The 27,925-nt window shown below is 30.1% G+C and overlaps 1 protein-coding gene across 18 annotated transcripts in view; it reads left to right on the forward strand.

Annotated features, from left to right (window-relative positions):
- Positions 1–27,925, forward strand: part of LOC121124502 (uncharacterized) — a 156,068-nt gene that overhangs the window by 70,820 nt on the left and 57,323 nt on the right. For all 18 annotated transcript variants that reach the window (XR_011781722.1, XR_011781724.1, XR_011781727.1 and 15 more), the window contains one exon: positions 13,967–14,096. The gene's annotated coding sequence lies outside the window, so the exon portion shown is untranslated. The remainder of the gene's footprint in view (positions 1–13,966; positions 14,097–27,925) is intronic.

Raw genomic sequence — 27,925 nt, forward strand, 5'->3', positions numbered from 1 at the left:
TCTTTTGACTACCAATTAAAAATTAATTGGACAGCTTAAAAACACACAGAATTATATGAAATCATTTTACCATCAACTTTTGAGCAACAAATGTTTAACAAGGCATATTTTTTTTTAAATTTTGAATAAAACTTGTTGAGTTAATACATTTTTATTTCTTAGACCAAATAGTAATATAGATCTAACATACTAAGTACATGCTCAAAAATGAAATACAAGGCTTGCTAATATTATATATATATATTTAAAAGTGTTGATGCATAATATAATATTAAAAAAGAATTAGGAAAAAGTTTTATAATTTATCTACTTAGTGCAACTAAATAAGTATATTGCAATTAATCTTTATAGAAAAATAAATTTTTGCATGTTTTTTGTTCATAAACAAATGCAATTTATATGTCTTTAATTAGTTTTAGCCTGTTTGTTTTATGGACTCATTTGGAAAGGGACACATATTGACATAAAATGCTACTGGTGTTTAGTCCATGTTTTTGTTTGTCAAATAATTTAAAAATTCAAATAAACAATGTTTATAATTTATGTTTGTCTATTTAAATTAAGTGTATAAGTATCTAATTTATTCCTGAACAATAATTAAGAAACTCAAAAACACGAATATATTTATCAATCAAACCAAAAAAAATAAACATACCCCAAGTATAACATTTTACGTAATAGTCTCCTTTTTTGATGATTTCTTTTAAGTTCGTTAGAATTACTCCTGAACGGGTACTGTGTACTCCAATACTCCGAGAGTTACGCCTGCTTTGAAGATTACCGAACAAATTTGTACTCACTCGTTAAACCACATTAAAAATGAAAATGTAAAGGTACAAATTGCTAAAGTTCGGTATATCAAATAGTTAGTAATAGTTAACAATCAACAAATTGCTAGGTAACAATATTCACAGTATGTTTCTTAACCAAATCTATGACTAATGAGTCTTGTTATTTTTTATTATGTTTTTTTTTTTTTTTGATAACAATTAAAGGTTTTTTTTACTATATTTGATAATAATCTTTGTTTAATATTGTTATGTAAATTAAACCCGGTTCAATCCAATGTCACTAAACTAGGCCACTCCCAACTTACCTTGTCACAAAATTAAACCAAAGTGAATACATCTTCCCGTGTGCCCTTGAGACAATTGAATGTGTTTATGTCATCACGAAATAAATTACTTTACCTCCCAATGAATTAGTATCTTGCATTCTACAACTTTTCGTAATATTTCCAGCAATCCCAAACGAATCAACTGGTTAATGCAATCTTCCATTTAGTTCTAATAGTAAAGTGTTTTACATAAATGTTACTACCTGAAAAAACTGTACTACAGCAGGCGGAGGAGGAGGAAGAAGATTCAAAAGTTTATTTTTGTATATATACTAGTATGAGCCTGCCCGTTCCACGGACGCATGGGGGTTGATAATGAAACTGTTATGTGATGTGATGTTTGTTTCAAAATGTATCGATGTTTGTAATGTATCCCTATCCAATATAAAAATATGATTTGTCTTAAGCAATCAAGGAGAAATATTACCTAAGTCATATGTCAAATTATTTATACAATATCACTATTTGGCTTTATTGAACAGATTAAATTATCGTAAGTGTTCATTTGAATTGTAGTAATTGTAATAAAACGAATTAACTGGATAATGTAGTCTTCCTTCCCTTTTAATTTGTAATACTAGAGAGTAGAAAAAAAATGTTGCTAGAGAGAAAAAACAGAGAGGTGGAAGATTGAAAAGTATATTTTTGTAATATAAGATAAGCTGAAGCTTCCTCGGAAAAAATACCTAATTCTGTAAAAAAAAATGCAATGATGTAAACATTCTTATTTGGCATAACATACCACTCAATAAGTACCTTGTCTGACACATAAATGGTAACATTTTAAGCAAATTCATGTGATTTCTAGTTAGATCGAACATTGAAATAGTACATTTCAAAATTTTATTACATTTTGACCATGAGTTTAGAGGTCACAGTTGTTTTAGCTTACCCAGTTTTGTAATTTTCAAGGGAATGGATAGAAACAAATTTTGTGAGTAAATTAAATGCAGATTTTTGATGTGGAAAATAATGCTGAAGCAAACAGCCGCTTGATAAAAATTATGGAGATACCACACCATGGAAATGAATTATTATTTCTTGGTATACTGAATTTTAACCTTGCTGTACCAGTACCAATATGGGTGAATGCTCTGGTCGCTAGCTAAAACCAGCAGTTGTTTTGTAAGACAAACAAAAAAATCCACAAATCTGTTTGAAAATAACTTCTATTAAATGGCATGAGATCGTTGGCACCTTGAAAATATTATGTATATATATGCGTAAGTTGATTTCAAATTGGGCACTGCGTTTGGAGCTCAACCCAACCGTTTACAAAAATGGGGTTAGTAAATCGATTGTAATCTCTAAAAATAGAAATTACAGTACATAAACATTACATTATTTATTACTACTTATATGGTGTAGAACATTGCTAAAAAATTTTAGAATCAGAATAAAACGAATGTATTCTACAGATCTCTCTATGACGTGAATTAGTTCCCCATAATCAAAATAATGGATTTCAGATGATTTCTTTTGAAAAATCGAAATATTCAGGGCGAGGTTGTTAAATCCAGAAAGAGTTTAGACCCTGATATCCTGGCAACCCTGAAATATATTTTTACAAAAGTCTGCCCATCAGATTCCACAGACACAATTTTATAAAAAAAATCCTTGGTAAGTTGATCAAATACGAACGTCGTGCATTCATTAGTGTGTGCTAGAAATTGGTACTAAATTTCTAAGACTTATGTAAACAGATCCAATCTCATGCTAGAATTTTATATTGGAGTTGTTAGCTAAAATTGGTTAATTGGAACAGGTTTTTTTTGTGGAAAAGCCAAACAATCTAACACCTTAACGTTTTGGACATATAGAATGTGCCTTCCAAGCTCACCAGATTTGAATCTTTTTGACTAATTTTTGAGGGTGTCTTGGAGATATAGTTTAATAAGTGTACACATACCACTTTTGACTCCCTGCAGGACACTATTTTCAAGTCAGTGGCCAATAAGGGCAGTGCTTAGTTTGAGTAATTGACTTGACTATGTATCCTGTCATGGAAGAGCAAAAGATTTACAAATTGCTGAATTAACTTAGGGAAATAAATTGAAATCTTAGTACATTATTCTTAAGTTATCCAGATTTAAAATTCCCTCTCTGTAAGTGAGAAAAAAATAGAGTTATATATTGAATTTGTTGTTTTTGGAAAATCCCATATTCCAAATGGAAAATTCATTAATTCGATACGACATATACTTATAAAGTTATTTTCATATATATGTCAGTGCAAGTATTTTATAACTTAACAAAAATATATTATGAAAACAAATTATTTTTGAAAGATAAAGATAAAGAAAAACTGTTATAAAATTTATTTAATTATAGCATATTTTATGTAAATTTTCTTATATCTCTGCAAGGAAGATATTTTTGAAGTAATATACTGCATATATTATTATTTTATTGTTGACATAAATTATGATCAATTAAATATATACAATATAATTTTAAGTACTTTTACACTCTTTAGTTTTTCCGAGTGATAAAAAATAAATAGTTGAAGAGTCTTTAGACATAATAAATATATATTATATCTACCTTTACAAAAAGCTTCTATAAGTTTATGCAAACATTGGTAAAATAAATTTAAGGTTGAGCCAAGATAATTTGTATAGCGGAATATATATATATTTTTTAAGTTATTCAAATATTAAAAGGATTATCGATTGATTTGCACTTATTATTTTTTTTTCTAGGTAGTAATTTATTCTTATAGTAAATATACCCCTTCACAATTGTATTTTTTTAAATACATAAGTTGATATTGATAAATCATTAAGATATGTGACTTGTCAACATATAAGCAGGTTGGAATAAAATAGAAGAAAATTGAAAAATGGTTTTATATTATTTTTGCTATTTTACATGATAAGAAAAGTGCATGTCAGCAAATTTTATCGCATTTGAGTACACCACTTTAAATAATAAAAAGTTATATAAAATATCAGTTTTATTTTGTTTATTATTATTTTGGTGGTACTTTTTCAAAATTTATTATTTATAATGATCTGGTCTATGATATTTGAAACAATTTTCTCTCTGAGAAGCCAAAAAAATAGAATAATTAAATGTCACCTGGGAACAAAAAAGTTGGCTGGGATAAAAAGAAAAATTGAAGAAAAATAAATTAAGGATTTTTAGTTATTTTACATCATATAAAAAGATTAATAATTTTCTTGCTATTTCCCATCATAAAAAGGATCATATTATTGTTAAAAAAGTATTATATTGTACACTTATATTAGGAAAATATTATTTGTCAGTATCGGATTATACTTCTTATATTAAACTTAGGGCCGTTAATCGTTGCTTTTTAATCAAACCCAAACTATTTGTATCTTTAATATTGGGTAGTAGGTCAAAAAGTCGACATACAAAACGTGAAATGGACAAAACATCGACTGTACAAAAGATCAATCGGAAAATATTACATATCAAAATATGAACAACAGTTTTTAGGATATTTCGATTCAGAGATTTACTGCCAGATATATTTAACCCATATTTATGCTTCAAAATTTGGAGCTATTATGGGTACAACCAGGCAACAAAATGAGTTGAACCCAATTGTTGTTAATTAAATTACTTGCAATAGCCTCTAAAAACAACCCAATTTATTTAAAAAAATTAATAATTATAACATTATTAAATATTGTCATTTATTCCATTATTTTCTTATAGATATAAAATAGGAAGTATAAAATAATAAATTCTGACCAATGCAACCTACATATACTAAAGTATCCATATTTTCATATTTATTAACAACATTAGCTCATTTTAAAATATAATTTTCATACTTTTTGGATGTTTTTGTGTACTGTAGATTCCCAAAATGAGATGAAATCCGAAACAGCCTCAAATTTTTTGGGCCCTTTGGGTTGTAAAAAGGGTAATATAAGTAGTGGCTGTTGATTTCTTACCATTTTGGGGCCTGGCGGCACCCCAAAATAGCCTCAATATATAGGGGTTAAATAGGGGTTGTAAGGGGCTCTTAGAGGTAGCTTAAATTGTGGCGGTGGGGTTTCTTCCTTGTTTGGGCATGGCAGTACCTGAAAAAAAATCCCAAACATTCGGGTTTTATAAGGGCATTGGTCTTACTGGTAGTTTATATTGGAGTAGTAGTGGTTGTGGTATGTTTCAGGTGGGAAATGTCTAAATGGAATATATCCCAACATAATTTGGAGGAACCCCTTATTTTTTTCTTCAGTTATTGTTCTATCGGTCGACGTTTTTTCTTGTCGAAGTATTGGCTATTCGACGTTTAGTCAATTTGACGTTTGTCCATTGGACGTTTTGTCAGTCAAGATTCTGTCTTTCGACGGTCAACGTTTTGTCCACGCAGTTTAATATTGTATATTTATCTTTGATCGAACGTAAAAATACTGTCAGAAACTGCATTTACCATCCAACAAATAAATACAATTTCTGAATATATTTTATAGAGAAAAACTTTATTGATTTTTTTAGCTTACAGGTTGATTTTCACAACACAATTACAGTCCATTTTTTGATGACACGTCATGCATTCAAATTAGTACTTTCATAATTTTATTATTAAAAATCTGTTGACCATAATGTCAAACAATAAGTTTGTTTATTTGTCTGTTTCTACCAAAAAAGTTCTCAAATAGTTTAAAACTCAATAGATCGATATTATATAAAGTGTGATTTTTTGATTTAGCTGACAAAACTGTATAAGAAAAAGTAATAGATCCATTAGATGTCCCCCAAATATCTAAAACGTTGTCCTTCCATTTTTCTATGCCTTCGTGCTCGGCGCACGACCAAAGGACGCAAATAAGCAAATAATGATGTTAGAGATCTTAAATTGATGTTAACATATCCAATGGCATACTATAATTATAAGTTTTTACACCAACAAACTACGAAGATATGTTGTCATTAGAAAAGATATGGAAAAATTGAATTTGCTAATTTTAAATCAATTAATACCCCTCCTACTTTGAATGCAATTTGTGGGACACCTGAAGTGGTAAAAGGAATAATTGGTATAAATAAATTTGCGATATTTCATCAAAGAATACAAATTTAATTTATACGAGGTGTGCTCAAAAACTAAGGTGACTTATCAAATTTTGCAGCCAACGTAAATTTAGAAATCTAGTTTTTTATGTCAGTACATTCGAAAAGAACATATATTTATTGTTTAAAGCTAGAAGGTATGTTTAGGTTGTTTGTGGAAAGCATAAGGGTTAGAAGTATTTTGTGTGTTCGGCGATTTGTTGTTATACCTCCTTTAATAGGTATCCTATTTTTCGAAACAAGAGAAAGTTACAAAGAAACAAATCTGCTAAATATTGTGCCTGAGGGATAATAGTGGTTATGTTTTTGGACTAAAAATATCTCACAAGTAAAAATGAATAAGCAGAGGCATTATGGTGATGCAAGAGCCTTGAATGGTTTTTTTTGCAATTATCAACTTTTTCTTGGTATTGACTGTACTTCTGATGCACTATGCCACAGTAGTTGAAAAAACAGGGGCATAACTTTGACATTTGATCGAACATGGCGTATTTTTTTAGGGGTTGGCTCACCTAAGCTCTTCCATTGGGATATTTTGGATTTGGTGTCGACGACATCATAACCATACACCCATGATTTGTCACCCATTATGCCCCTTTTGATCAAATCAGGATCAATAGCTCATTAGCAATGCTCACACAACGATTATTTTTATCGAATAAACCTTTTTCGGAACAAAAACTTATCTGACAATCGTCTCATTCCCAAAATATCATAAATAAAAGCCAACTAATATGTAAATATTCTTAGCAACTTCTCTGATAGTCATTCGACTATTTTCAAAAACAATTTTCTTTACTACTTTAATTTTTTCAACGTACTTGGTCGTCCAGAGCAAGGCCCTAGTTTTGGGATCTTCCTGGCCATCTTGGAAGAGTTTGTACGATTTATAACTAATTTTTTTAAATCAGAATAGTTTAACCTTATATCATTGTCAACATTGCAATTGCTTAATTTCATTTTTCATAAAAAAAATTATACAAATTATTTTATCCATGTCTTCCAATAGTAATACCATCACCGAACACGCAAAATACTTGTATGCATTGTGCCTCTCTCAAACAAACTAAATATATTATATGGCTTTAACAATAAAAATAAGTCATTTTTCGAGTGTACTAATATAAAAAATCGGAAAATTTAGCACACCAAGTTTACCTTGCCAGAAAACTTAAATATTCATCCTATTGTTTGAACAAACTTTATATTCTTTTTTGAGAAAAATCATTCCAGGTTTCTTTTGTGTTGACAGTGTACATATTAAAAATAAACAAGAAACGTATTTCTTGTATAACATGTGTTTTCCCAAAACATACTTTTTTTGCCAAAAAATATTACAATTTTTGTTAATGGATTATTATCTTTTTAGAATATAAACTTTTGCAATTATAAATAATATCATTAATATTTAGTGTAAACGAATTTACATTGATTAATGATATAGGAAAGGAACAATTGCAAGAACATTTAATTTTTTCCTCATTGTACTTCTACAAAAATGATAAATTATTTTGTTGATTAATTTAAAATGTACACATTTTTGAAATTAAAATATTTGTATCATGTAGAAAAATATTGTCTGTTTAAAAAAAAAAATTACAATATAACAGGCTTAGTAAAAAGATATTCATTTCTTTCAATATATGGTTTTAGTAATACGTATAACGCTATATGACATAAGGAAAATATAATTTTATAACAAAAAAAAACACATTTTTAGAAAGTTTTGTGATTGTTTGACAACGTATTGTTTTTAGCAATCATTCATGATGGACACCAGCAAAGAGAAAATACGCCATATATCACAGTTTTTATTTAAACAAGGCAAAAAGGTCAGCCATTTTCATAAAAATGTTAATAGTGTTTATAGTACTGATACAGCAACAGCCAATTACACCTATTTTTGGTTTCGTGTACTCTGTTCCGGTATTTTTGATATAAATATAAGTTCGAACTTTAAACTATAAAGACAAAAGGCAAATATTATTTTCTTTCTACAAGGGAATTTTTGTACATTTCTTCAAGCCACAATCATGGAACTCTAGATATTGGAATATAGACACATTGTGTCTTTTCCCAAATTTGTCATTTTTCGTGCTATTAATATATCAAATAAAACAAAGGGCGATTACTGGGTGCAGATAAAAAATCTTTACACTTTCAATTTACACCTAATCAAGATATATTTTTATAGCCAGTTGTATGTCAATACAATAAAACTACTTAATATAAAGACTTGGCTTCCCTAATCATGGCAGCAATGACGGCTTCCAGATGGCCACATAAATCCTTGCACCCATTGACGATATTGACCCCAGACATAGCATCCCATTGCTGGCTTGAAGTGTGACTTGAGGTTATTGTTATTTGGGTGACGGATGGTGCAGGCCTTGCACTCAACATTTACCAAAAAAAGTGCAGTAAAAAGGATTGGCATCTGGTAAGTATGGGGCTCATTTTCTTTGGCCAGAATGGCAAGTTGTCCTCCAAAAACTTGTTGGCCTTTTTAAACGTGTGGTCAGGCTCACCATCACGCAGGAACACTACATTCATGTCCAGGTTGTTGGTTTGGACCCATGATAGCTCTGTTTTTTCTTACCAGCGTCCAAAAGTGTGCAGACTGTAATTTGTTGGTCACGTTTAGATGGAATTTTTTGGCTTCTAAAACACTGAAGATAATCATTTTTTTTTTTCTAATTTCATTTTTTTTAGTATTTGACCGGAGCAACTTTAAAGTATTCACAAAAACATAGATTTTTTGTAGCAAAATTAAAGTGTAAAGACTCTTTTACCGAGCCCGATATATTCTGTATTTTATTGTTAAAATGTTAAACTACAAATTTCACTAGGATTGGACTTTCCCACATTTTTTTAATAACAATTTTTAATCTAATAAATTTTTTCCAAAAAGTTTAATTTTAATATTTTGTATAAAATAACTCATCTACTAAATATAACTTATGCACTAAGACCTGTAAACGTACAGTGGGCGTGATAAAATCTCTAAGAGGCGACAATAGTTGCGGCTAAATCAGAAATCATGATTATTATTATGGACAAAATCTAAATTCTAAAAATGAAGTAAATCATTTTTAATTTCAAAACTTAGATTAGCAAAATAATTTATTATATTGTATATAATTTATTACTTTTACGTAGCGATACATGTCATTTATCATCTGAAATTGTTTTTCTTCCTAGAGTAGAATTTAATTTATATAACCTATAAATTTTAGTTTAATTTCATCACTTGGAAAAACTGGTGCTTAATTAAAATTTTCGATATCGTTTTTATTTTCAAATTACCTATATGAGTTAATTTATTTGTTTCCTCTATAATTGTTTTTAGAAGTTGTATCAAAGAATAACTTTGTTTCTTATTTATTAGGAAAACGGCAAAAAATATCGATTTTTACTTCTTCAAACATGTAGTGAGACAAAGACCGGTGCTAAGAGTTTTCGTTTGGGGAGGGTTTTGAATATTATGACTGATTTTAGGTATGACTTAAATGGTCTTAGAGGAATCTAGCATTGTATGTCATGAAATACTAATTGTATCAAATAATAGACAATCTCATTCATATAAAAATTATTACAAAAATCATTGTGCTCATTTCTCAGATATAGCCATCTAAGTATACAAAGCTATTAAATAGATGATCTTATTTAGTATCTAATTTTCAGTGTTAAAAAACTAAGTAAAAAAATGCTATTGTTCAAATGTTAAAGCAAAAAATTAAAAGCTTTTGAAAGTATGTCTTTAAAGAAATGGAATCAGTTGGCTTTAGGATCTACCTACCACCAGATGCTGTAGTCAAGCGGGTTAAGGTTCCAGACTCGGAGTGGTCAGAAGTTAATTAAGAAGTCACTAAGAAAACACCTTCAACTCTCAATAAGGAATTGTTGATGCTTATTAAAGAAGATTGGCCTCTCTTCAAATCTCTTTGACTTCTTCCCGGCAGTTTTGGTAAAAACTTACAATGTATATCTGTCTATGTACTTCGTTTTTGCAAATTTGATCATCACTTTGACCGATATATCCTCAAAAGTGTGATTTACAGCTTCATGGGTTAGCTTGACTACCCTACAAATTCAAGGACGATTGTTATGGTCGGATCCATACTACACGTGCTTGCATACACGTTAAATGGTATGTTTGTAGACCCCCAGCTGATTGACTATGTGGGAAATGTCATGGCTGGCGTGAATCAAAGTTGGAATCTCTGATATTTTTGGTTCATCCTTATACAGAAGTAAGATGTGTACATATATTTGTTTTCAAATTCTCGTTTAAAGAACAACAAATAAAACTTTTAATAAATCTATCCAACGTTATGATTGAAAATCTATACAACTCTCAAAAATACGCTTAAATAGATGATGCAAGACTGATTCATTTTATCGACTAAAAAATTGCGTGGCACTTATTTAGACAAGAAAAACATAAATATTAATAACACATACTTAAAAATAGGTATTAACAAAAAAAAAATATTTATTATAAAAGCCCAACTTTATGTCAAAAAATATATAATTAATATGAGGTAAAGGGTTCAATGTCTTTATACATTTTATTTTCAAAATCCATTTACAAAAATCCTTTACGCCTTAGGACATAAAAAAAGAAGCTTAGTATGATCCATTTGCCCCATTCTTAAAAGGCCGTATAATCCATTTCAGACAAAGAAAATGTGAATAATAAATCAACAATATGCGTACATATCCATATTTACCAAATATGGAATGATTAATAGTAAGAATTGTTATTAAATTCATAAGAAGGTGGTGATGAGTTTGAATGGATTTGCAAATTTTTTTTTAAATATTAGATACTTCAAACTTTTTAAATTAATAATATTACTTCATATACTATATTTACAATAGAAAATGTATTGAAAATCCATTAAAACGTATTTTATTTGGAATAGATTTTTTTTTTTAGAATAAAACTCTTCTAAGATAAGTTATTACTATTTTTTTTCATTGCTAATATTTATTATTTTTAACACTAAAACATTGTTTTTCTAATTTTAAAAGAAGATTTCACTCCTAAATTTTCTTGAAAACCAAAACAATTATGATACTAAAACAAACGAATATAGATCTGATCTTGACAGTTGTTAAAATCAGGCATAGGTGTAGTTATTTTTTTACATGCTAAGAATATCCCAAAATATAAACTATCTTTGTATTTGGTATGTATAAAGAAATATTGGATTGGCTTATATTCGATAGAAACCCCTAAACGTTACTGTTTTGTCAAATCAGAATCAAGGACGCAAAATCTTTCAGAGAATACTTTAAATATATTGTTCGAATCTAGGAGAAAATTTTTGCTCTGCTCTGTGAAATTTCATTTTTGTTACATAAACATTTCTAATTTATATTGCAAAATTAGGTAATTTTTGAATGGTTTAAACCCAAAATTGCCCTTGTATATATGGTATTACGTAGCCAAAGAACTGGGCACAGGACATCCTTCACTTTGTTAAGGGAAAAAAAGAGGAAAATATTCTAGGCCAATCGATGAATGCGTTAGCATACAGTTTCGACGTAGCGTCCCGTTCAACTGTATATCGTTTAATTAATGAAGACAGTCCAAAGTGACGCATGTTGCTAGGGACACATTCTGGCTCCGTCGAATAGGGAAAAAAGGTCACCCGACCCAATACTTTGATCAGGCTAAACAGTAGCCTCCTGCTAAAGATTTTCTATGATTTTCTCGATTAATAAAAATTTATGTCAAACCAAGAAATGTAGCTTGCAGAACAATAGATGTGTGGTGAAAAGTCATTACTACAGTCTTAGGATCAAAAAGGCCAAGTAACTACATAAAGTTATGGTTCTTGGCGTTGTTAGCAGTAAAGGTCACGATATGTCCCCCTTAAGGTAGGACATGAAGGTGGACGCAAAGGTATACTCCATTGTTTTTGCGTATTAAGGTCTTCCCCTGGATTTATAAAACATGAAAGACCTACTTAAGATCTGGAAGTAACACAGAGCACCCTATTATACCAGCAAAAATACACTCGATCTCTTGATTATGAGAATGTGATATATGTCCTGCTATTTTCTTGGTCCCCTAACTCGCTGGAATTAAACACTTTTTATATTTTTTTTCAATGACAATGTAGAACGGGTTTCCAATGAAGGCCCGCCAGGATCAAAAGATCTCTACGAACTAGAATAAGAAGGGTATATGGAACTTTACCCACCAGGAAGTTCAAGAAAGCAATATGATGTTGTGAGGTTGTGGTCAAAGCTTACGACGATTATGTTGATTGAATTTCAAATTTATCTTATAATTTCTGTGAAAATTTTAATAAAATTGAAAAGAAATCAATTCAAAGCAGGTTTTAATTTTTTTTCTCAGCTTGTGAACGTTCAGATAAACCACCCTTAATGTATAAGAGGTTATTAATTTATTCATTTTTAAATGTGGAAAAATGATTATATACAATAGCTTACAAAATATTCACAACTCAGTTTTATTTAATCATTATAAAATATGATATATAGTTTGACATATTGTCTATCAAACAAACAAAAAAGTTACGTCAACAACCAGCTCAGTCGTCAATATTGAATTTACAAGACACTTGTGCCCTCTAAGGTACGAAATACAAATAATTTGCTTTAATTAATTGAGGATAATTCCTCAAGGAATACAAATGTAATCCATACTCAATTATGTGAAAAAACATTCTTGCTTGCTTTTGTGTTGACGCCTCACATTTGTAATATTATATATTTGATCAAGAATAAAAATGGTAGACTTACTCCCATCATTCATTCTCCTTTTTATACAAAAAAAATCATTTATATTTGGCAAGTGAGTATTACTTTATTATTGTAAATAAAGAAATATAAAGCTTATGTGCTCGATAACATATGTGTAAATGTTTATTTGCTGGGATATATGAGTGGGCAAAATATATTTAAGTGACTATAACTTGGTTCCTGAAGATGTAATTAGCAGGATGATAAAATACACAAGTAAAAAAAAAACAAATTTCAATTTCAACAATATTTGACGCGTTGATCACGAATCTGTATTACATTTTTCCACAACAATTTAATTTTCAAGAATGTTTAAATTGAGTTATTGTGGAAATTTAGCCCTTATAACAAATTTGAAACATTTTTGAGAAAAAAAACAACAAATGAAAATTTTATTTTGACTACGATCATCCAATCTGAAAAAGTCCATTCAATGGTTAAAAACGTTTTCATGGTCCCATTTAAAATCTATGCATATATTTGAAATTAAAATGAAATTTTACAAATACTAAATTAGTTTAGTTACAAGTTGCATTTATTTTATAAATTGTACTAGTTAAGAGGATCAGTTAATTTATAAACAAAATATGAGCTCAATTCCGTTTTTCTCCAAATAAGATTCCCATTCGACATATTACCAAATCACCATACTGTACCACTAATTGGGGGATAATCTTATTTACCGTTAAGGATTTGTTCTCTCTATTACCTATATAAAATTTTAATATTTTCAATTATATTTTGTCATTTGTAAATCTTTTCTTTTTCTTATTAAGTGTAAAATATGGGTTTTGATGTAACTCCATTAATTTATTATCATTTATTGTGACAATCAATTTTGAATAATCTATTTTACATTTTCTACCACTTACAAGGGATTATTCAGAATTATTGGTTGGTAGAAATTGAAATTTTTTTTGTCAAATACTGCATATTTAATCTTTGCTTACTTTATGGAAAAATAATTTTAACTTGTTTTCATGTTGATTTTTCAAAAAGTTTTTTTTTCTTTTTCAGACATCTTGTTGTGAAGAACAAATATTAATTTATAACCTTTTATAGTAACTAAACTTAAACCATTTAGTTTAATATATCTTGTAATAAGGACGTCAATATGAATTTTCGTCAACTATAAGTATTAAATTAGGTAAGTTTTTTTTGTTATATTGTGTTTTATAAATTTATATCCCAAAAAGCTTTGCATATATAGTTATGTCTTCGAAATTCCGTCAATTTTATCTTCAAATAATCAATTTATTAAGTGAAAATGCTAAGATTAGTTTTTTTATATCTTAATTATGATTATACAAATAGATACATGCAATTTCAAACTTAATTTCATCAAAAAAATGTTTTCAACACATTATCATTTTGAATTTTATTTAATTAAATGATTTATGATGTTGATTCATTTATATTCTTTATTTAATAATTAATCTTTACATATTGTAAATTTTATCAAATAAATTGCAAAATTATTACTTTTGTGTTACACCTAGGGATGATTTTTTCGTAAAGAAAAAAGACTGTTTAATTTTAAAAAAAGGAAAAAGGTTGGTCGTCTACTCTTTCTTTCTTTTTATTTCATTCATTAAAATAATATCATGGTGTATACATCTTTCTCTGAAATAAGCATTACCACCTGTTTTTGAGATAAATTGTTTTAAAAACGAATGATAAATGAAATATATCTGATTTTAAATATAAATAGTATATTTTCTCTGCACAAATGCTATTTCAAATCTAGACTTTATTCCTCTTTATAATAGTAATTCGTTTTTTCCTTATAAAAAAAAATTACTATAAATGGTAGCTGATGTTAAGAGAAGTCTTAATTTATTAATATTGTAAGTCTCGCTGCAGCTTTTCACTCGTAATTTACAAAAAATCCACACCTTCTCATACATAACTTGTTATCGAACCAATACTTTTAATATCAAGTTAAAAAAATTAAGTAATATTTTTAAAAGAAAATTGCAAACTTAAGAGGTTACCAGTTAACTTATAAAATAATGAGATTCAGGCAAAAAATTTGTCAAGAAAATTATATAACTAGATATTGATTTATTTATTTTGTTTAAAAGATAATGTTGAAGACATTTTAAAATTATGAATCAAAGCTATAGCTTATATATTGCGTATGTGTATAAATTTATCAAAGAAATTTATATATAAGTCTATGTATAATTGATTGAAATTTGAATAATAGTCTATAAGAACATATTTATGTGTAAGAAATATTAGGATATTTAAATTTATGATGTAAAAAAATGAATTGGGAAATGTTATTTTTGTTTGATATTGGTCCAATACTGTTTTTGAACAAAAAGGATAACCATACCCCAACAGACTTGGTATCAATTATCCTTATAATTAATGTTGTTTATAATTATGTAATAAAGTATAACGTTGTTAATACATATTTATTAATAATATGTAATAGAGGGTCCTTAAAAATCAATAAGTTACTTCTATTTGTCCCACCGTTACATTTTATTTCCTTCATAAATTTATTTTTTTAACATCATTTATCATTTATTGTTATAAATACAACATACAAAATATACCTATACTAAAATATAAAACTATGAAAGTTGATTTATAGTATATAAAATAAATTCAGTCGAACACAAAACCAAAAATTTGGGCAAAAAGTTTATATTCATGCTTTTCGAGGTAAAAGTAATCTGGAACACTTCATCTTAATCCAAAGGAAAAATAAGGAACTAGTGTAATCACACTTTAATATTTCCATCCATCAAGTAATTTACGTTCTTGACATTTCTTGAGTTATGGTTATTTTATTTTGTACAACATTTCATTTGGAGATTCGATTAGCCGAGCCGATTTTCCAATATTTTCTTTACTATAGTACTAATGCATTTGTAAATTATCGTTACGGGTAATCAAATCAGTAGTCAATTATCCCAGGTTAACCAAGACTATGAATAGGGTGTGTGGAGGTTCTGACTCGAATATTATTTTAACAAATTTGTCTATAAGACTACCTTATTTATCATTTATTTATTTGTCACAACTTTGAAATGAACAATATTCGTTGTGGGCAATTTTTACTATAAAAAAAAAAAAATTCGTCAAATTTAGCTTTCCAGTCAAAACCCTTTGCACTGTTGTAGTTTTTTCCCTCCGTTTCCCCTTCCTGCATTTTCCCCCCTCCAATTGCTAGTATCAATCAGTTTTTTTTGACGTCACAACACGGGAAATTAAAAAGTTCAGAACGATTGATGAACCCTTAGTTATGGTTTCCTTCATATTGCAACTTCATGTTATGATAAATATTAATAATTTCATAATGCTCAACTATGATGTTCTTGTAAATAACTACTTCATCCTTTGTTCTATATTAATCTTCACCTTAAAAAATAAATCTACTACATACCTTGATGAATCTGCTAACTGACTTCCATTCACCATTACTGTCAGAATCATAAGAGGTTTTTTTCAATTTGTCTTGTATAAAATAAGATTATTCGTGTAAATGTCATATTTTCAAGAAAAATTTAACTCTAATTTTTTAAAACAGTAATATTCTTTGTCGAATTTGGCGCCAATAAAATTAAAAAAAAAAAACCAACAACTTCCAAAAGCCTCTCATGACTTCACCATTACATAATTTACCCCACCCTCTACTTACACTGAACGTGTACTCCTGATTTAACCACTGGTGCGATAACTAAATGACATGATGCTCTTTACATAATTTGTTCTTCTGTTATTATTAGTGTTGGATCCATTCTAGGACTGGTTTTCTAATTAGCCAAGGGCCACCTTTGAATGTTGCTCAAATGTGTCAGTTTTGCACAATACCGGGCCGTGCAGAATTATTTACCGATTTTTGATCAGAACATATCGCGGACAATAATGACAGTTCGAATGACTTGAAAAACAATTTATTCATACATTTTTAGAATAATAAAATAGTTTGTGATCAATTTTAATCAATTTAGCCACCATTTGACTCAATGACACTGGTCAGGCGACGTCAGAAGCTGCCACAGACTTACTGGATGTAATTGGCGTCCATGGAGGCCCAGGCCTTGTTGACAGCAGCCTATATGGAATTTATGTTCTGGTGTCGTTTTTTGCAGGCCTTGGTCTCCACGTGCGCCTAGATAGCAAAGTCTAGTGGGTTCAGATCTGGGCTCTGAGGGGGCCAGTAGTCCTTGGGCCAAAAGTTCATGTTGTCCTAGAGCCACTCCTGAGCTTTCTTGGAAGCGTGAGCGGGTGCTCCATCTTGTTGAAAACACCAAGGAGAGTTGCCGACTATGATTTGATCCCCGGAAGGACCTCGGACGCCAGAATCTTCACATAATTCTCCGCTGTTAAGCTGTAGCCAGTGGGGAACCATGACGGCTTCATGGCCTTCCCGTTGGAGGCCACGAGACCCAACATCATCACAAAAGCAGGGTGCTTTGTTGTTACCACATAGCGGTGCTTATCTTGCACATCTCCAAAGCTCACAACACGGTCATTTTTTCTGTTGAAAACAGGATCGACCGTAAAAGTTTTCTCATCTGAAAAAATGATGATGCGTCGAGATGAGCTCTTGATATCATTCAAGATTTTCTTGGCACGCTCAAGTCTGACTTTTCGCTGACGTTCTGTTAGTAGAGGGCGTTCAGTACGCCTCAGGGACTTTCCTCCAGACCTTGTCGTCAATGGACTTGTTGGGAGTCCTCTTGAACACAGCCTTTACTTGCCTTGTTGAGACAGTGGGCTTCCTGCCAGCCCCAGGGGAATGCTGGATATCACCCCCAGCCTCCAAGCGCTTTGAAACGTTGTAAATTGTCTTCAACGAGGCCCCAACCTGTTCTATAATGTTATTATGAGGCACTCCCGCTCTGAGGAGGGCTGCAATTTCGATCGTCTTTGTTTCCTGATTGGACATGTTCTCACGTGTGGAAGTTGTTACGCTCTCACAGGAAGGATTTTTGTTTATTTTAACAGTGAAAATACGAAACAATTAGATTGGTTGCCACAAAACCTCTTAAAAATTATATTTACATCATCGGTAAATAATTTTGCACGGCCCGGTAATATACATTGTGGGGCTGTTTTCAGCAAAGAATTTTTGAGCTCTGTTTGTTTTTGTGGCAGATAGGCAGAAGTGTTTGGCCTTTGTTAAAAAAATGCCCACCCCAATTGACTTAGTCGCGATTCATGCCGGACAAGACAATACCGAAGTTGCAAAGTTTTTAAGCCTGGAAGGTCCTTTGTCAGGAGAGTCTTAAAGGAAGTGGAAGAGACTGGGGGGGATTTTGACTCTTTTTCATGCCACAATGCAAAGAACCCGTTTACCAAAGTGGCAGAATATAACTGAGGAACAGTTTAATGACATACCAACAAAACCTCCTATAATAAAAAATCCTAACTGATCTCTAGGATCTGTAGGCTTGTGTGTATAGTGGTAGATTTATTATTTATAGTGAAAAAAAAAGTTCCTATTGAATCTTGACAACAATATATTTGTATGAAGTGAAGGGCAAGGATAATATGAATTGGGCTTCTCAGATAAATACATTAAGACCTATCAAGATTTATATACTCCAATTCTACATCTGAATAAATTATATTTATTTCAAGTGAAAGTAAGATTAAGATATAAGAGTATATCCATGATGTATTTATCAAATTGTACAATTTTTATGAGATCAATGAGAACACATAAGAAAAACGATTTATCATAAAATATGCCCATGCTTTATAGTACTGTGTTTATTTCTCCATGAGTGATGTAGTTGTAAATATACTTAATGTAATTATATTGATAAAATTAAGAAGAGTAATAATAATTTTTTCTGTTCATATAAAGAGGAATGTAGCAGCAAGGTTGGAGGATATATTTGGCTAAGCACACCTTCGATTTAAAAGCAAGATTTTCACAAAACAATTTACACTGATAGTTAATTGAAATAAATTATGATTCCTGAAAAAAGTGGAAGCTGTAAAGATGCTGGAAATTCTGCAAATCTGCACCCTTGAATCAGGCCCGTCACTTAGAAACTGTATTTCGCTCAAAACTGTAGTTTTTACAGGAATTATCATTTGTCTTTAAGTGTAAAATTGTCAATGTAACAAAAAAAATGCTAAGCTTATGTGTTCCCGTCGGTGCCAATTTCAGTGATGAGGAGACTGAAAAGACTGTTGGCATCTCTATTCGGTATTCTTTTAACATCAAAAGTCCATTACAACCTTCTTTCATCCCTGTCCTCAACCCACTGGACTTTACCGTTTGAAATGTAGTTGGGAAGAGTGGTTGGTGGACATCATACCAGACTGACAATGTATAATCCCATGGAATTAACCTTCATCTTCAAGAGCTGCCAGTTTTTTTGCTCACGTGACAAAGCAGTTATTGTTTGTAAAGGAGGCCTTAATCATCAAAAATATAGCGTGATATAGTATTTACCTATATCACAACTTGGTTTTGAGGGTTATTTCCTTGATTCCATAAAAATCACGTTTTTCGTAATTTTGTCATACAACTACAAGTTTTGAATCCTTATTCTATAGTCCCTAAAAGTAATCCTGAAAGGGGTATGCTCTAAAGTATTAAATATATATATTTTTTGAAATTGTTGTTATTATTGTATTAAAAAGATGCAATCTATTATGTCTTTACAAATACATATTTAAAAAAAAATCTTTTATTTACTATTTATTAATAGCCTAAGTTAGTTAAGTAACCCTCTGAGTGACAACCCTTGTTTCCACTCTGTATCATCAATATTAAGATAATTAATATTGATGATACAGAGTGAAATGGAATAATGGGAAAACAGATTTTTTTTAATATTGGCGTATTATTTACTTCAAATGTTCTTGGGTACTCAATATTATCTGTTTAAAAATTAACTTTACAATTTTTAATTGAGTTTTTTGAAATAAAGCTCTGTGTTGGAAAAAGTGGAATCCAGATATTTCTAAAGAAATCTTTCAATATTTTTTTTATTTTCAATATTAACAAAAAATATTTTTCACAAAATTTGTTAAAACAGCCCTTGCAAACATAGTCACTCAATATGGTCACTTTCAGAATCAATCATAGCCTTTTCAAGCCGTCAGAAGGCCTAGCAGGAGTTGATGAAAAAAAACATCACAAAAGTTTTCCCACACAACCACTACATATAATGTACTTCACTGAGTTTACATTTGAGTTTAAAGTTTTGTTGGTTTCTTTCTTCAAAGTACATCACAAAACAAAGTCCAGAAGTTTCAAATCTGGAGAGGAAGTGATCACATCTCTTTATCACTTTACCTCTAGAGCATCTTGGCCTTCATGGCCTCTCCAGAAGGTGGAATGGGGTCCACATGAATAAAGACTATCCAAAATCGCCCTTCACGGCCCTCCTGATGGTCCAAGCACGCATGGACAAATCACTGGCATGACAATACATCGATTCTGTGGTATCATCCTTGATCTTTTTCTCCAAGCTGGAGATGAGCTAAGGATCCATCTATCAATTGTGTCCTCAACTTTCTGGTTTGTTGCAGAAGTTTAAAATTCTTAATCTTGCCCATTTTAAAAAACCAGGCTCTTGGAGCACTTCGAAATGTCTATAATCCTGACCACCTCAACTTCATTGTTAAGGATATATGAGATCAACTACCTTTTAACTTTTTGTTCTGTCATGATGACAAGATGGCGAAATGTATATAGTTTGTTTATATGCAGAAAAAGGTAAACATAATGTCAAATAAATCACTACACCTTTCTTTATTAATTATTAAATTAACATTAATTAACAGTCACTTTTAGCTTCCAAACTCTGTATTCTGTTACATAATCACCAACACTTTTGAAGGATTTCATGGATTGGTTTTCAAAATGTATGATAATTGATTATTTTAGTTTAATATTTTCCTATACATACTTGTACTCATTTCAAGCTGTTGGAATTTTGATATTTGAAATAAGTGGATTATCATACGTATTGAGCATACTAAGTACATTTTAACTCGGATGTAACTTTTTTTAAGAGTTCCAAAAACCTTTTTGTTTTGGTGGAAGCATCTAAGTACCTTATATTCGGGAGTGCTTCACCATATGCAAGTTTTATGTCAATTTTTATCAATTATTAAGGTGTTATATGTTGTGTATCAACATTAAGTTAATCTTGAACAAAAAAATAGATTTATTTTTTACTTCAGAAATACATACATCCCAATATTTCATTGACATTTTTGACTTAAATATAACTTGGTAATCAAATTTGTGGGATAACTTACTTAATATACACAAGAATTTAATTTATAACATAGTAATGTTTATTCTATAAAATCTCTCAAATTATCATTCTTTTATAGTGATAATCAATTTTGATTACTTTATGTGATATATACATAAATCGGTTTAAAAATTTCGAAAAAACTGTCAAAGAATATCAATTTATTTAACACTCAATTTAGAAGAAATTCATTCTGGCTTAATTTTGTCTTGATGACCAACATATATTAATATAGTATTTATTTTATATCACCAAATAAAGTTTATTACACATAGAATATGTATTAAAATGTTATATTTTAGCAACAAATATCGATCCTATGTTCATCTAGTATTTATGTAAAAAATGGTAAATAAATATTATAATCCACGAAAATAAATTTGAACTAATTAAATGTTTGTAATTATTTATTAAGATTAATTGAGAGCCTAAAGATGTTTTATATATGTCAAAGAAGGATTGGGGTAAAATAATGTTACAGTATTTCTTTTTTTTTTACTAGTCATTATTAGTTAAGTATAAATACGAGTACATACAGTATGCTGGGTCGTATTATTAATTTTTTTTTAAATCAAAAACCAGAATTGTTTTTCTTGACGGCACACGTTCTCTAACGTCCGCTAAGTGCAGAAAGGTATGTGCAGATAACATTGCTCAATTCTGGTTGATATAGATATGGCCCTCTTTATAACCAAATTTGAAACCACTGGACTTTTCTATATCGGGCATTTTGGAGAAAATAAATAATTATTTACTTTTCTGTTTGGGATAAATTTTTATTTTAATCATTTAAGTCGGAGTCCTGATTTTTTTTTGCTTAATTCAAATTGTTTGGTTTTTAACCATTTCAGTCCTTTTATTTTTTGACATCCTTGAGCTGCAAAAAATGGTTTTTAGGGTTTGGGTATAGCATAGGGAAACCAACAGGTCCTTAGTAGCAAAGAAACTCGGACAACCAAATTTAACAACCTTTTTGGAGAAAAAATTTATACCATCAAGCGCGTTAGCCATAGACAGGAACAGGTGGTCGTTACATGGTACGAAGTCCAAAAAGTAAAGTTCTTACATAAAAACTTCCAATCCGAGCATCTGGACCTTTTTTGACGTCGTCAAATATCTGTGCACCCTGGTGTTGGCTTAGTGACGACTAGTTGTCTCCTATTTATCAATCCTTGACGCGTCTGTTTGTTCACCAGCTTCAAGCGGTTGAACTGTTCACAGTAAAGGGCAGAATTGAGGGGGACAAATCACTCGAACCACTGTTGTGCAACATGAATCGAAAGTGTATCGGTCCTGTATACATTGCACGGACCAGATGGTTGTGATTTGGTACCAGGTCCGGACTGTAAGGTGGATACATAAAAATTTCCCATTCAAGTTGTCAGAGCACTGTTATCAAATATTGATGCGGCCTACTGTTGTCTCGTTAATGTGTACTTATTTACTATTTAACAATGCTGACTACTTCTCTTCAATTGCCAGCTTCTAATGGTCAAGTTGTTTACAGAAAAGGGCAGAATTATAGGATATTTTTGATCAAACGACTTTAGTTCAATACAGACTTAAAGAGTATCTTCTTTGTATAAATTGAAATTTTTCTTTATCGCTTTCAACGCGTGATTCTTTCAGACAGAGAAATGTAAAATATGGTCTTCCTTTGAAACCTCAATATTCGACTCTTGATAATTCACTATTGAACTGGACATGCTCCACACTGTATAAAAAGTGTTTGTAGTATGCACTCACACTTTTCCAATATTTCATTGTATGATTCTATGTGACTAATATTGAATAAGATATCCTTATTTTAAAAAAGGAACGGAAATATGAAATTATTTTTTCCCTATAATATTATTAATAATTTTATTAACAAATAACATATACCTTAGATTATATTTGAGTCAGTACTTATTTACTGCTGGGGCATTTTAGTATGGCTCTAGTATAGTTCAGCCTTTAATATTAGTCCTTAAACTTAAAAGTTCAATCCTTGATTTCGTCCGTCAAGTTAATTTATTCTTCTATTGATCAGTTCTATTACAGATAGTTCTAAAAACCGACCGTATTAAGGACCAGTCCTAAGACAAGACAGACTGGACGAATACATAAATACTGACAAAACATTAGCTTAGATTATGTACATAGTGTTAGATACTATAATAAAGAGTTTTTCAATAGGAACGCTCTCACTTTACGTTGATAGGTTTCGAAAACGACGTCATATTTGTTATTGTTTCATTGACAGCTGTACTCAAAAATAATTGTAGCTTCATCATGGAGCAGTACACATTCGAGCAACGCTTGCAAATTATTTAAATTTATTACAAAGTGGTGAGTCATAGATCCAAACTTTAAGAGCGTTAACGCTAATTTATGGTCAACGTAATCGACCTGCAAAATCAACAATTCAACGTTTGGTGGAACAATTTTAGTCCACATACACGCTACATAATATTCCTGTGCCAGTGAGACAAAGAAATGCACGAAGTGTAAAAAATATCTTATTCAAGATGACCCAAGTTTGTCTCTTACGCGCCATTTTCAATCGTTGGGCATCTCCGTGAATAAGTTGTGGCGAATTTTGCGAAAAGATCTTGGCCTACACCCGTATAAGATCAAGTTAACACAAGAACTGAAGCCGCTTGACCACTTAAAACGTTGGGAATTCGTAAAAAGGGCTGAAGGAATATTCGAAAATGATCCTGATTTTTAACGTAAAATCATCTTCAGTGATGAGGCACATTTTTGGCTCAATGGCTTTGTTAACAAGCAAAATATGCGCTATTGGGCCGGGAAAACCCACACATGATTCATGAGGCAACATTACATCCCCAAAAAATTACTGTTTGGTGTGGATTGCATGCTGACTGTGTCATTGGGGCGTACTTTTTCGTCGACGATGACAATCGTCACGTTACTGTGAATGGAAATCGTTACCGCGCCATGATAACCGATTTATTTTTTTGGCTTGAATTGGAAGATATGGACTTGAACGATATGTGGTTTCAACTTCAACATGATGGTGTCACTTCATATACAGCAAATGTTACAATCAATTTATTGAAGAGTAAGTTTGGTGAGCGTTTTATCTCCCCAAAAATGGACCAGTCAATTGGCGGCCTCGCTCGTGCGATTTAACGCCTCTAGACTATTTTCTTTGAAGTCACGTGAAAGCACTGGTCTACACCAATAATCTGTCGACGTTAGAAGAGCTCAGAACAAATATTCAACGCAAAATTGTTGCAGTTTCAGCCAATTTATCCGGAAAAGTAGTCGAAAATTGGGTTCAACGATTGGACTTCGTCAAACGTGCACATGTTGGCCATTCAAACGACATCGAATTTCATTCATAAATTAACTTGAATGTATTTAACGGCAAATAAAGAAGTTGTCGATATCTCAAACCGTTTTCGTTTTATTTAAAAAAAATGTGAGCGCTGTTAATGAAAAACCCTTTATTATTAAATTGAACGAACTCAATATATAGATAAAAAATGGACACCTTTCTCATGAGGGAAATAAATAATTGAACTGTAATACATTGTTGAGTTTTGAACTTTTCAAAATATACATGGTAAAAATTAATTACAATTAGAAGACACAAATACAATACAGTAATTGAATCAGTCCTTATAATAATATCACAGTCTAAATATTTGAAATACAAATGTCTGCAGAAATGATGTAATTATTGTACCATGATCAAAAAGAAAAACTTTATTTATCTCGGAATAAAAACTTGAAAAAAGGTCCTCTAAACATAAAAATCACAGCTATACTAAAAAATGGAGTTTGCTAAAAAATTTCTGGTAGGTTTTTAATGCTCAAAAAATAGTTTTGGTGACATTTTTTTGGCCTTCAAGAGCATAACGTCCTTAGAGTATAATAGTATATTTCTAAAAATGAAATTTTTACTAATAAACAGCTACTTCATATTAGATAAAAAATAATAACCCGTAAAATTCCAAAAATTATTATCCTTGTAAGTTTTTAAATATATATGAATACTTTTTGTTAAAGTATTTATTAAAAGAAAAGGAAAAAAATTAAAAAAGACAAAGAATATTTTATATTATTATGGTCCATCTAAGTGCCCTCTACGAATAAAAGCTGCCTACTTACAATTTTATTCTAAAATCAGGGGTCCAAACTAAGGTATAAATATGGAGGTAGATCCAGACGCTATACCTCAAATCATACCAGTTGGGGGATGCCTATTCTTTCTAAAAAAAATTGGCTTCTAAAGGCAATGTGATTAGTGTATTAGCTTGGGCCATATCAAATGTACTTGTAATTGAAAAAGTGTTGAATCGTTTGCCTATGAAAAGATCCTATATGCTAGAATCAAAGAACATGTTAATTTTCTTTTTTTATTGTTAATTTCTCCCGATTATCATAACAACTTATGACTTACTGATTTAGAATTTATTTATAAAGTTTTTTTTTGTATTATGTATAAATTTAAATTGATTAGCTTTTAACTTTTTACGTATTATGATATCAAACTTGAACAATTTAGACTAACACAAAATATTTCTCAAATAGTCATATCCTCAGAAGATACTTTTTGATAATGATGTAATTATTGTACCATGATCAAGAAGAAAAACTTTATTTATCTCGGAATAAAAGCTTGAAAAAAGGTCCTCTAAACATAAATACTTCTTCTTTTTTCAAAATTAGATGATCCCGCATATAAAATCTGCTTATTTTTAGTATTTACAGTTGTTATAAATAAAAACTTTTTTATACTCTCAAAATTATATCAAGGACAGACAAGTATAAAAATAATCAGAGAATCAAAATCATAAGTACACTAAATTATAATTTGATATGAAAAATCTATTTTATATTTCTTAGTAAAAATAGCAATAATAATTATTAAGTTAAGTTATATAACTAAAATTAATTATTTAGTTACCTTGTGCCACTAATGGTGACTTTTATAACCATTTTGTTATCACTATAACTATAGCAAAGTAAATATATAAATTAAACCTTGTTCATACCAGTATTAATAATACGTATTCGTAAGGGCCCACACATTTGTATAAGTTCAAATGAGTAAAGTATATAGAAACTTGAAACTTCTCAAAAACTTGCAATATAATTTAATTACAATTTTTTTGCTATTATTTTTAATTAAAAAGCTTTACAATGTATCCAAACAACAGCTACACAAGAACAAACTAGTTAGTTTTTTTTCTTGTGTCTTTAAGTATAAAAATTTCTGAGCAACCACAAAAAGGCACCGCTTGTAGAATCTCCTTTGCGCCAGTGTGAGTTACAAAGAAGGCTACAGAGCCCATGGCATATCTACCCGGACTGTCTACAACATCAAGAAGTGCATTAAATCCTCATACAGCTAGGAAGAGTCCAAACCACTGCAGTAATACTATGTATTACTTCTAGTTTATCTCCATAGGGCTTTCTCAAGCACTGAGATCAAACTCTTAAACTTTTCAGTTTTGGTAGACTTCGAAAAGTTGGAATTACTTCAAGCTACCATCAATACAACATGAAACGCCATGGACACAATTTTCATCCTCAAGAGCTGCCATTTTTTTCGTAACAAGCCTGTTATTTTTGTGAAAAAGGACATTTGCCACAAAATATACAAATTCACCCGTATCAAATTTTTTTTTTTATGTTTTCTTTTCTTGATTCTAAAAAATCACGTTTTTCGTATTTTGGTCATGCTATTGTCAATTTTGAATTTCTACTCTGTATTTGGTAGCATTTATTCCAAATATACTGTTTTCTTAAGGACTTGCATCACAGTAAAGTAATTTATGATCAACTTTATTGATGTAGTCAGCATCATTTTGATTTTTTTTCCTTAATTGGTTTTTCATGGAGCATCAACATATTGCATGATGATATAATTATATTTTATGTATAAAACACAAAAATATTCCTTTTATATGTATATTTTCTCCCAAATATAGTCATATTAATATTTGAGTGCATTAAAGTAGGCACTACTTCCACTGTCAACAAAATTACCTTATTAAATAGGTTTGTTAAAAGTATTATAATTTGTTAATGTGGAATAAATTCATGAGATATAACGATCTATTTTGTTTGGGTCAAAATTTATGTTTTTTTTATTGAATAGTAGTACTCTATTGGAAATTCATTACAGAAAATAACAAATTATGAAATATTTATAAATATTTTGAAATATTGAATGTGGTGGGTCAACATTAAAACTACCTGGAACAATAATTAAAAATAAGAGAAAATCCACATTATTTTTTTTACATTATTTATAATCTACATACGAACTTAATGTTTCAGACATATTTTAGTTAGTTATAATCATTTTATTCAAATTTTTGAGACAAGTTAATATGCCCCAAAAATTTCTTATTTACTGCCTTTTTTTTAATTAAATATATCTTTTTTATTATTGGTCACATCGGATCATACGATAAAGCGTGTGAGTTTAAATTACAAATGTTTGTTGGAGAGAGTTGCTCATGGCTGGTTCAGTTGTAAATTTTAAAAAGTTGAGTATGAGGTTTAAAGGGACGAAATTTGCCATATTTTATATTTTTATTACCTGAAAGAGAAAAACACTTCTAAAGCAACATATAAAATTTGACCAATACTCTTTCGGGTCGTCTTACACAACAGTGGTTCGAACGATGTTTTCCCTTTAATTCTGCTCTTTACAGTGAACAACTGTGAGCGTTTGAAGCTGGTAAACAAACAGACGCGTTCA

This window comes from Lepeophtheirus salmonis, chromosome 9 (assembly GCF_016086655.4).
Source record: "Lepeophtheirus salmonis chromosome 9, UVic_Lsal_1.4, whole genome shotgun sequence".
Lineage (NCBI taxonomy): Eukaryota > Metazoa > Arthropoda > Copepoda > Siphonostomatoida > Caligidae > Lepeophtheirus > Lepeophtheirus salmonis.